We start from the raw sequence: 11016 nt of genomic DNA, 5'->3' as shown, positions 1-11016 counted from the left end.
GGTCACGTAAGTGATAGGGACTGATCCCTTTCCTTTGCCTCAGCTATCTAAGGGCTTGGGCCTTTTGGCCCAGCCTAAACAGAGGGGGTATTTAAGCCCTATTCCCTTCTCTCTCTCTCTCTCTCTTTCTCTCTCCCTCTCTCTCTCTATCTCTAATACCTTTCTTCCTCCTGTTTGTAATTAAATTCCATAAAAAGTTGACTGCTGACTTGAGTTTTCATTTAGGAATTACATAGCTGAATTCCTTGGCGACCTTAAATTAATATATATCAGTCTTTTAAAGTGATTTCCTTGTCACAGTTCTCTAGTTGTGAAGCAGCACTGCCTCACCACCCCTCCTAAGTGCTGGTCTTGCTCCAATTCTGAGAAAAAATGCTTTGCATTTAATTTCAACATAGGATATTGTTTCTATCCATAACCAGACAGATTCAAAGTGGCCCAAGAGAGCTAGGCCCTGTGTTGCTTTATATTGAAATAGACAAGGGGAGTCATAGACTTTTATGCATGTATCAACCTTGTGTAAACAAATCTCAGGCAACTTTGAATATATCAATCATGAGTTGAAACCTGAAATCATTCCAGTTGTTCCTATCTATACATCAATCAACCAATGTTGATTCTATGTGCCAGGAATTATCTCCACTTTTTCCTCTGGGGAAGGGGAGGCCAATCTGACCAGACCATATCAGGATGGGGTCTTGAAAGATGGGTAGGCACTACCGGGTCTTTATCCCAAAGGGATCAAGGGAAAAGGGAAAGGATCTATATGTACTCTTTTTGTGGTGGTAAAAAATTGGAAACTGAAGGGATGTCCATCAATAAGGGAACAGATGAACAAGTTGCAGCATATGATTGTGAGTGAATACTATTGTGCCATAAGAAATGCTGAATGGGGTGGCTTCAGAAAAACCTGGGAAGACTTATGTGAATTGAGGCAAAGTGAGCAGAACCAGAAGAATAAGAATACTATGATGATCATCTGGAAAGATTTAGCTATTCTGATCAGTAAAATCATCCATGGAAATTTCAAAGCACTCACAATTAAGAATGTCATTTGCCTCCAGAAAGAGAACTGATGAATTCTAGGTATAGATTAAAGCATTTTTTTCATTTTCTTTATTTTTGTTTTTTTCTTGCAATGTGGCTAAAATGGAAATATGTTTTATATGATTGCTCATGTATAATGGGTATCAAATCTTGATAGGTTGGAGAGGGCTGGAGAGAGGGAATTTGGATCTTTACATTCAAAAAATGAATGTCAAAATATTTTTTAAAGAAAGGAGCTTTAAAAAGAAAGAAAAAAGGACTGGATTTTGAAAGGTAGAGAAGCCAAAAGGCATTTGATACCAAAATAATTTTATAAATTAAGAGTAGGAAAGTGTTGGATTTGTGGAAGGGGCAGGCACCAATGTTAATTGGGTAGAGAGCAATTAATGGAGCTCTCTGTAAGTGCCTTAGACTCAAAGCAGGCTGCTCCTCATCTACGGTTGGTCGAGACAGTCATCTCTAGAAATTCTTTTTCTAAAACACCTTCTGTAACACCATTATCAGCCATTGCCAGCTGAAAAGGGACAAAAAAAATTACTCAGGAGTAGGGCAAAGAAAAGAGTCCAGGCTTCCTTTTACCCAGGTTAGCATGCTGTACTCTGAAACCTAGTATGGAAGAGAGTTAAAGTAAAAAAGAATAGCCAAGAATGTGAGAATGTAATCTAAAATTAAAGAATGTAGCCTAGAGTGGAAGGAAAGAGTTTAGATTGGAAGAGTCACCCAAGATGAACTGAATGGTTTTTAAATGGAATGCTTGCCTCTGGAGGTTCAGGGCAAACTGTTCCCAGGAAATTGATAGGAATCAGAGATGCAGCTGAGATGGCTCTTTCGTAGGTCTGGGACAATATATTTACTGTATGAAGCAGTTTATTTCTCTTTTCAGTGACATTGCACCATTTGCTATGTTTGTTGCTAAGGGAACCACTTTCTATTTTCACATATCCCCAGGTGATAGAGATGATGAAGCTTAAAGATTTGGGTGAGTAAGCATGCTTGAACATCCTTTGATCTGGAAAGGGGTGAAAATAAGAAAGGACCCCCACATCACTGTAGATGTTTTAATAGATAAAAGGAAAAAGAGAAGATCTGATTTTTAGCTCAGGTTTTAAGACTGAATGGCATGAGGATTCCTGGGAGTAGGACATATGCCAATGGGCTATTTCCTTCTTGGAACAGATAGATAGAAATGACCTTTCCCAATCAAGCAGCAAATTCCCAAGAAGCCAGGCTCCTGGGCTAGCTTTGAAGGGATTCAAGAGATCCACTGCTTCTTCCCTTCCATTAGTGGTCAAAAAAGTTCAGGTTATATCACAGATTGCCAGCCCCCCTCACTACAAAAAAATCTTATTCTTCTTGGAATTCTAGTAGGTTCCTTAGAACTATTCTTCCGGTTATTCATGTGATGATATGCCCCTGCCTTCATGTGTAAGGGGCATTTTTTTTTCAGTCTGGACCTGGTTTTATTGAGAACCAAGTATGAGAAAGAAAATGCCTTTGAACAAAGCAGATGGGTAACTACTGTCCAATTTGTAGTCTTAGAAAGTTGCCTGAAGAAATGAAGGAGTATGAGACTTACCCAAGTTCACTATAGCAAGTATTTATGTCAGAAGAAGGGTTTAAACTCAGGTCTTCCTGACTCTGAGATCTACTATCTATTCTACCTCAAGCTGTTGATAGGATTGTTGGCAGTCATGTGCATCTTCTATTGATGATCATTATACCAAACATACAGGGAGAGAGTGGCTTTCCTTAGGGAAATGGCCTAACACTGAGACCCTCCCTGACTAGTTTAGAGGAAGAGAAAAGAAAAGAGCTGAAGAAGGGTGTCAAGTGTTCATTGACACCAAGGGGTTTCTAAACACTTCAGCTAGACCAAAGAACAGACACTGGGGGGGCCAGCCACTAGAAGTCATGTGTTTTAGGTACACAGAGATAATTCTGTTGGGTTCAGGTGAAAGATGATTTGGGCTAATTGCATTTCTCTGGGTTTTTCTAGGAGAAGGCAGCCTGATATGATAGAGAATAATAAATAAAGAGAGTTCCAACCAGCAGTGGAGGCTTTCACATCTCAGACAATTTCCATCAAGAAAGTTAAGCTAATTTCAATAATACCAAGCCAGGGAGAAAGGGGTAAAAGAGGCATTGAAATATTCCATCATTTTAGAGTCAAGGGGGTCTTAGAAGCCATCTAGTCTAACCCCCTCATTTTACAAGCGAGCTAACAGTAGCTCGCCAAAAGTCACACAAATAGTAAATTGCAAGGCTGGGATTTGAACCCAAATCCTCTGCTTCTGGCAGGCTGGGGACAGAGTGTTAGACTTGGAATCCCGAAGACCCGAGTCCAAATCTAGCCTCAGACACTTTCTAGCTGTGTGAACTTGAGCAAGTCACTGTGAAAGAATAACTGCTCTCAGCCTCAGTAACAGAGGGACAATATTGCCTACTTCACAGGGTGGTTGTGAGAGTCAATGAGTTAACATGTATAGCGAACCTGAAAATGCTATATAAGTAATAATAATAATAATTATTATTATTCCAAATACCACATTTTCCTCTTATCCTCCATTACTTCTCCCCTCACTCCCAAGAACCCCTTGGACCACTGGACGAGAACCCACCCCAACCCAATAAGAACAATGTCTCAAAGCCTAAACCAATTCTCTGATTCAGAAAGTGAAGGAACCAGATTAGATTAGACAAAGCATTGATTAAGAGCTCATTATGTACCAGGCATTGTGCTCCAGGGGCAAAGAGAGTAAATGTTATTTAATGACTTTGCAGGTGATAATCAGATTTGATCCACTAAACAGAGTTCTGCATGCATGAATCTGAATCAGGCAGTTTTGCCTGGCAAGTGAAAGCATCAACTATTTCCATCCAATGTGAGGTCAATCTCCCTCTGACCATCCTGTGGGATGACCTGGACTGGTCTCTCTGGTGAGGCCATGTGCTTTCCCAGTCCTACTTGATCAAGAGAGACTCTGGAATCCTTGGAGACGCTGTCAGCTAGATAATTGGATTCTCTGGGCCATGCTCATAATCAATAGTTCATGATTCTGGGCAACCTCAAGGGAGGAAGATGTATTTCAGAGTCATAATGTCATTGGCAACTGGCCTTGGCATGTGTCCACCCTGCTCCCGTCTCCCAAACATTCTCAGTGTTTTTTAAGATGTCCTGAGAGGGTCACATGTTTTTGAGACTTGTAGAGTATCCTTTGGAAAAGATTAAAACACAGACTGTAGATGATTCAATATGTCTTAGTAATCCTTGTAGTCTTTTCTCTCACCATCAATTGTGATAAACCCAATCTCCTCCTTATCAAAGTAATAAACACTGAAATTCTTGGCCAAAGTTTATGGAATCTTTCCTAGCTATGTGACCCTGGACACATAACCCTGATTGTCTAGCCCGTGCCACTCTTCCATCTTAGTAAGACACAAGGTAAGGGTTTAAAAAATACATACATATGTATTTTTTAAAGTTTATGGAATCCTGATCCATTGGAGGTTTCCAAAAAGGGAATAACTATTCATACTAAAATGGATGAAGCATCTCTCCACCCAAGGGCAGGGGGCTAGACCAGATGGCATCCCCAGTTAGTTCTCTTTGGGATGCAGAAAGGATTTAATTAACATCCTAAAATTCCCATCATACTCCCATACACAGAGGCCACTCTGTGCCTTTCCTGGGCAATCTCTCACTACAAGTCCCTCTTTCTACTTGGGAAGGCGTATTTGACCTTGAATTTTTTTTTTCTAATGGCTTAAATAGTAGCACACATCTGATGGCCCTGCCTCCTTTCTTCATTTTGTGAAGCTCCATCTTCTTCATAGGGAAGAAGGCATTATTGGATTCCAGTTTGCACATGGTGCCAAGGTGCCTACTGTGATCTGCTCTCAGGGAGTCCTTAGCCTAAGTGAAAAAAAAAATCTACTTTTTCATGAAGCAGAAGCTCCAGAAGGTTGTAGGGAAAGAGCCACATCCACACCATCAATCCAGACATCAAGGCTGTTCATTCCCAATGGCCAGCATATCTATCCAAGACTGGTCTGGCTCCTACATCTCTCCTGCTTCCTGAAGACTAAAATCTCTCAGCAAAGGTTTTCTCAAGATCAAAAGAGAAAAACTTGGAACCTTGGCATCTGTATGTCCACAGAGAGGTCCCGCCATTCCTTGGTATCTTACCAATCTGTTTACCTTTTTTGAGGAATCTCTGGGGTTGTCCTTAGCTTCCAAAAGAGATTAAATGTGAGTCAGAGGACCACTACATTTAAATGAGTAAAGTGAAACTCAGACTGGGGAGGCATTTGTCCAAATCACACAGAAGATGAATGGCTGAACTGGATTCAAATTTAGGTTTCCCAATTCAAAATGCACTATTCTTTCAGCTAAAACCATTGCCTCCAATGATCTTTGACCTTTTTGTATGTGTGTCTGTCTTGTTGCCTCAATGAAACTATAAGCTCCTTGAGTATAGGGAAGGAGTATTTGAGTTTTGTGGAAGAAAAAACTTAATACTATATTCCATGCCTGCAAAAACAGTATTGTTTAATTTATCATTTATTCCAAAAACAAGCCTTTTTAGCCTAGAGGGAAAAAATGTCCAAACTAGCATAGCCCTCCCATGCCCTCCAATAACCCTCTCCCAAGACAATATGGGGTAATATTTAAAGGAATCTTTTTTAAACCTTACTTTCTGTCTTAGAATCGATACTGAGTATCCATTCTAAGGCAGAAGAGCAGCAAGGGCTAAGCGGTTGGGGTTAGGTGACTTGTCGGGAGTCACACAACTAGGAAATGTCTGAGGCCAGATTTGCATAAAGGAATCTTAAACAAGAAAACGATCATACTATGAGGCAGCTAGGTGGCTCAGTAGTTAGAGGACTGGGCTTGGAATCAGGAAGACTGAGTTTAAATTTGGCTTCAGAGATTTCCCAGCTGTGACTCTGAATAAATCATTTAACTTCTTTTTTTTTAGTTTATTTTATTTAATTAATTAATTTAGAGTATTTTTCCATGGTTACCAGATTCTTGTTCTTTCCCTCCGCTCCCCCCACCCCCACCCCCATAGCCAACAAGCAATTCCACTGGGTTTTACATGTGTCATTGAACAAGACCTATTTCCATATTATTGATATTTGCATTAGAGTGATCATTTAGAGTCTACATCCCCAATCATAAATCATTGAACTTCTGTCTGTCTTGGTTTTCTCAATTTCAAAATGGGGATAATAATAGCTAATGAGAATTGTAAATCTATTAGCACAATACACGGCACAAAATGGGTGCTTAATAAATACTAGTCCTCTCTTTGACCCTTTCCCATATGTTAAAATGCAGTTTGGGGTTAACATTCCACACAATGGCCCCAACTGGATTCCTTCCTCAACCACCCCTCTTATACAATGGAAAGAAAAAGAAAAAAAAAGCTCCTTCCCTATCAACAATATCAACAATTCCTTCCAGATAGAAAAGGATAGATATAACTCAATATCACTTCAGGAGATGGGAGAAGAAGAACTACTCTTAGATGAATCAATAACTCCATCACTTCTGGGACCTGGGAAAGCAAGAAGCTAAACTGAATCAAACCTAATTTTGGTCCAAAGTTTAGTTTCCCCTCTTAATGAATCTCCTTCTGAAAGATCTCTTGTTCTTGAGCAAGCCAGCTAGATTTGAAAAAAGGTATTAGAGAAATTATCAGTTCTTGCTATTTTTATATTCTAATTATATATAATTATAATCTATTCTTACTGATTAGAAATTATTAGTTCTTGCTACTTTTATACTATGATTGTTATATACAATTATAGTCTATTATTATTGATTAAATTATTTATTCTTGCTATTTTTATAATTGTTATATAATTATAATCTATTATTATTGATTAGAGAAGTTATTCATTCTTGCTATATTATGTTATGATTATTATATATAATTATATTATTGATTAGGGAAATTATTAGTTCTTGTTATTTTTCTATTATGGTTATATATAATTATAATCTATTATTGATTAGGGAAATTATTTGTTCTTGCTATTTTTATATTATAATTACTATACATAATCATAATCTAGTATTATTGATTAGAGAAATTATTCATTCTTGCTATTTTTATAATTGTTATATATAATTATAACATATTATTTTTATTAGGGTCAGGGCTTCCTCATTATATCTTTGGTAGCCTCTAAATAGCATTGAGGTTCCCTGGAAGAGGATATCATAGAAATGTTTGCATTTGTTGATGCTTGTTAATTTCATGATATTAGATACCTTTAAAAAAAAAAGGATGTTGTGAGTCAGCCAGGTAGCTATCATCAAAAATAAGCTGCTGTGATGATATGGTACAACAGCAGAAAGTGTGCTCATTTTGTTTCATTATATAAGAGACCTGTATTTGAATTTTACTGGTTAAGTAAAGCCAGTTGTTAAATGTTCAATATGAGCATTTACACTTCAGAAATAGACAAACTTTACCAATCAGCACTTGATTCATTACTTTGTTGATTGTCTCTAAACTTAAGAGAGTGTTGGAAAAAAATTTAAAAACTTTTAAAAGTATGTCCATTTTCTTTTTTTCTGGAAAAGCCTGTGGTAAAATATTTATCAGCATGTGACTTTGGACATGCTATTCTATCTAGCCTCGGTTTCCTTATTTGAAACATGGGAACAAAAGGTTTTTTTTAAAAAAGAAAAATAATATTTCCACTACCTCTTTCCCAGAGTTGTTGTGAAGAAAACAATAAGCCTTAAAATGCTAGTGCATTTGGATTTGGAATCAGTAGACTTTGGTTCAAATTCTGGCTTTGCTAGTCAGGACTAACTGATAACATGATCTGGGAGGAACTCAAGGTGGCACAGCTCAGGATCTAGAATCAAGAAGACTCAAGATCAAATCCACCCCTAGACTTTATTAGTCAGGTGACTCTAAGAAAGCCGCTTTGCCTCAGTTTCCCCATCTGTAAAATGAGGATAACAATAACATTTACCTCCCAGGGTTGTTGTGAGGATCAAATGAACTGCTCTTTGTGAAGTGTATAGCACAGTGCCTGGTGCTTAGTAAGCTCCAAATAAATATTGGCTCTTATGATTCTTATTTAATCCTTCAGGGTTTTATAGCTCTTTCGCCTATAAAAGGAGGTGGTTGAACTAGATGGCCTTCAGTTTCCTTCCAGATCTGTTTTTACGATCCTGTGCAACACTGTAGAAATGAGAGTTATTATCATCCTGGAGATAGGCTAAAAATAAATGGATCAATAAATATTTGCAGAACTGAATTGACTTTCAGGAATTGGATTGGACACAGAGCCTTTCCTGTTGTCTGTGGACAAGTCTTTAGGAAGTGGCAAGATTTTGCCAGCCCCTCAGGATCTGATCAGCACCTTTAAATTCTCTGTTCTTGCACCCTGCTGGGATATTCATCACCAGTTGCTGTCCTCCTCCATTCAAGTCCCACATTCCCTATTGCTTAGCCTATGAATCATATATAGGGCTCTTTGCAGGAAGCAGCATTGGTTTAACACCTCATGTTTATTCAGTCTTAACAAAGCACAGACTGAAATAAAGAGGAACAAGCATGAAGGTAATTCTTCCTGTATCCCCAACCAGCTGTGCCACACATAAAGATAGGGCCAGGAAGAAACTATGTAAAGCAGGGGATAGAGCCCTAGATCTGGAGACAGGACGACCTGAGTTCCAATCCTACCTTGGGCAAGTCTTTTAATGCCTCTCCATCTCAGTTTCCTCATCTGTAAAATGGGAAGAATAATAGCATCTACAGGGTTGTTATAAGGATCAGAGAGCATATATAAAGCAATACATTAGTGTTGGTGGATAAAACACAGGTGATGGTAATTTGAGAAGATAAAAATCCTCCAGGATTCAATGAAGTTGAGTCTTAGGAGGTAACATTCATAGCCTCAGGGGCAGGTGGCTCAGGGGATAGGGAGACAGGAGGTCCTGGGTTCAAATGTTACTTCCTAGCTGTGTGACCCTGGTCAGGTCACTAAGCCCTTACCACTATTCTGCTTTGGAACACACAGTATTGAGTCTAAGACAGAAGGTAAGGGTAAAAAAAAAGAAAGAGAGAAAAAATCGATATAAGGAGATAAATAGAAAGATAGCACTAGTTACCCTTATCTTCCGTTGATTCTAAGACACAAGGCAAGTGTTAAAAAAAAAATTCACAGCCTCAATAGGAAAATATTGTCACTCAATCGTGCCCAATGTTTTGTGACTCCTTTTGGGGTTTTCTTGTAAAGACAGTAAGAGTGGATTGCCACTTACCTTCTCCTGCTCATTTTACAGATGAGGAAATTGAGGTAACAGTTAAGTACCTTACCCAGGGTCACACAGCTAGGAAGTAAGGCAGATTTGAACTGAGGTCTTCCTAAATCAAGCCTAGTCCTCTCTTCATTGCAATATCTAGCTGCCCCATCAATAGGAAGATAGAAGTCGTTTAAAGAGGAAAACCTAGAAAAACACCTCAGCATCCTACAACAGACCAATTTGCCAACTGAAGATCAGTCCACCCTCCCAAAATGATTGATTCTTCTCATAGAACTAGTTTTTTTTTCTCTTCTGTTACCTTGTATCCACTATGTAGTATACCTACTTCTGTACAAGTTGCCTCCCCCATTAGAACGTATGTGCCTTGAGGGCAGGGACTGTTTTCATTTTTTCTTAATATTTCTAGAGTTTAATTGGTTGAGGTATGGAAAAGGTGCAGGTGAATGAGGGTAAGTTACTGTTCCCCTCTCTGTCCCTCCTAACTCCCTTCCTCCAACCTCTGGACATTTACCTTGGAGGAATTAAAAGAGCCTGAAGACTTTTACCCAAGGATATTCATAGACCATTCCAGATATCAAGGGAATGCCAGATGCCATCTGCACAGTTCCATCTCAAGCCTATCCACTGGGGAGGAGATGGAGGAGATATTGGGATTTTTCCCTCTTCCCTTTCCTTTTCCCATTTGTGTATGAGAAAATTAATTGTATCTGAAAGTGTATATGGTAGGTGTGATAAAGGCAAAACATGAAGTACAAATGGAGAGGGAGAGAACAAGAACTGGAATGGTGACCCTCCCCCCCCCCCCCGAAATTATATGCTGGAAGAATTGCTCTCATCTGGAATGAAGGAGAAGGCAATGAAAGATTGGAGAATCCTAAAGACTCAGCTTCTCCTTGCCTAAGAAGCTACCTATGACGCAAGAGTCATGAAGAATAGCAGGAAACCGGAATAAGGTGGAAGCCGGGTGGGGTACCTAGGTAGCAAATTTATAAAGTGCCAGACTTGGAATCGGGGAACCTGGGTTCAAATCTAGCCTCAGACACTTCCTAGCTGTATGACCCTGGGTAAGTCACTTAACCTCAATTGCCTAGCCCTTGTCCTTCTGTCTTGGAGTTATTACTAGGACAGGAAGTAAGGATTTTGTGGGGAGAAATAATAAGGTGCTGGTGGGGAGGGAAAGCCATTCTATCTGTCACTTAAGTCAGTAGAAAGCAACAGAAAAGACAGAACTTGGGGATGAGATTCTACCAAAGGAACCTATTTATATAGGACTGTAAGTGATTAAGAGCAGAGTCCAAATGGAAGAGGGATTCCCTATAGACAGTGAGGTCCTATAGAGGGGACGGACTGGATATGACATTGTGCTAACTACATAAAGCCCAGGAACCTCACAAAGCCTCTGAAATGGATCTATAACTGGTCGAAAGAGTTTGTTTGAAATGTTTGAATCAGAAAAACCAAGTGGATAAAGAATGCCCATTGTCCAGGCTATTTAGATGGGCAATCTATAGAACTGTTCAGTGGTACATGTCTTAGGCAGATAATGTTGATGGTCGGTAATGAGGATGTTCAGAAGAGGGGTGAGTTTAAAGAATATTATTCTAAACTTTTGAGTACTAGAAACCTGTTTGTTAAAAATAATAGCTAGCAAAAAAAAAAACACCCCCCCCAAA

Source organism: Monodelphis domestica, chromosome 2 (genome assembly GCF_027887165.1).
Source record: "Monodelphis domestica isolate mMonDom1 chromosome 2, mMonDom1.pri, whole genome shotgun sequence".
Lineage (NCBI taxonomy): Eukaryota > Metazoa > Chordata > Mammalia > Didelphimorphia > Didelphidae > Monodelphis > Monodelphis domestica.
The sequence above is the reverse complement of the archived record's forward strand: the minus strand, read 5'-3'. Positions refer to the sequence as shown.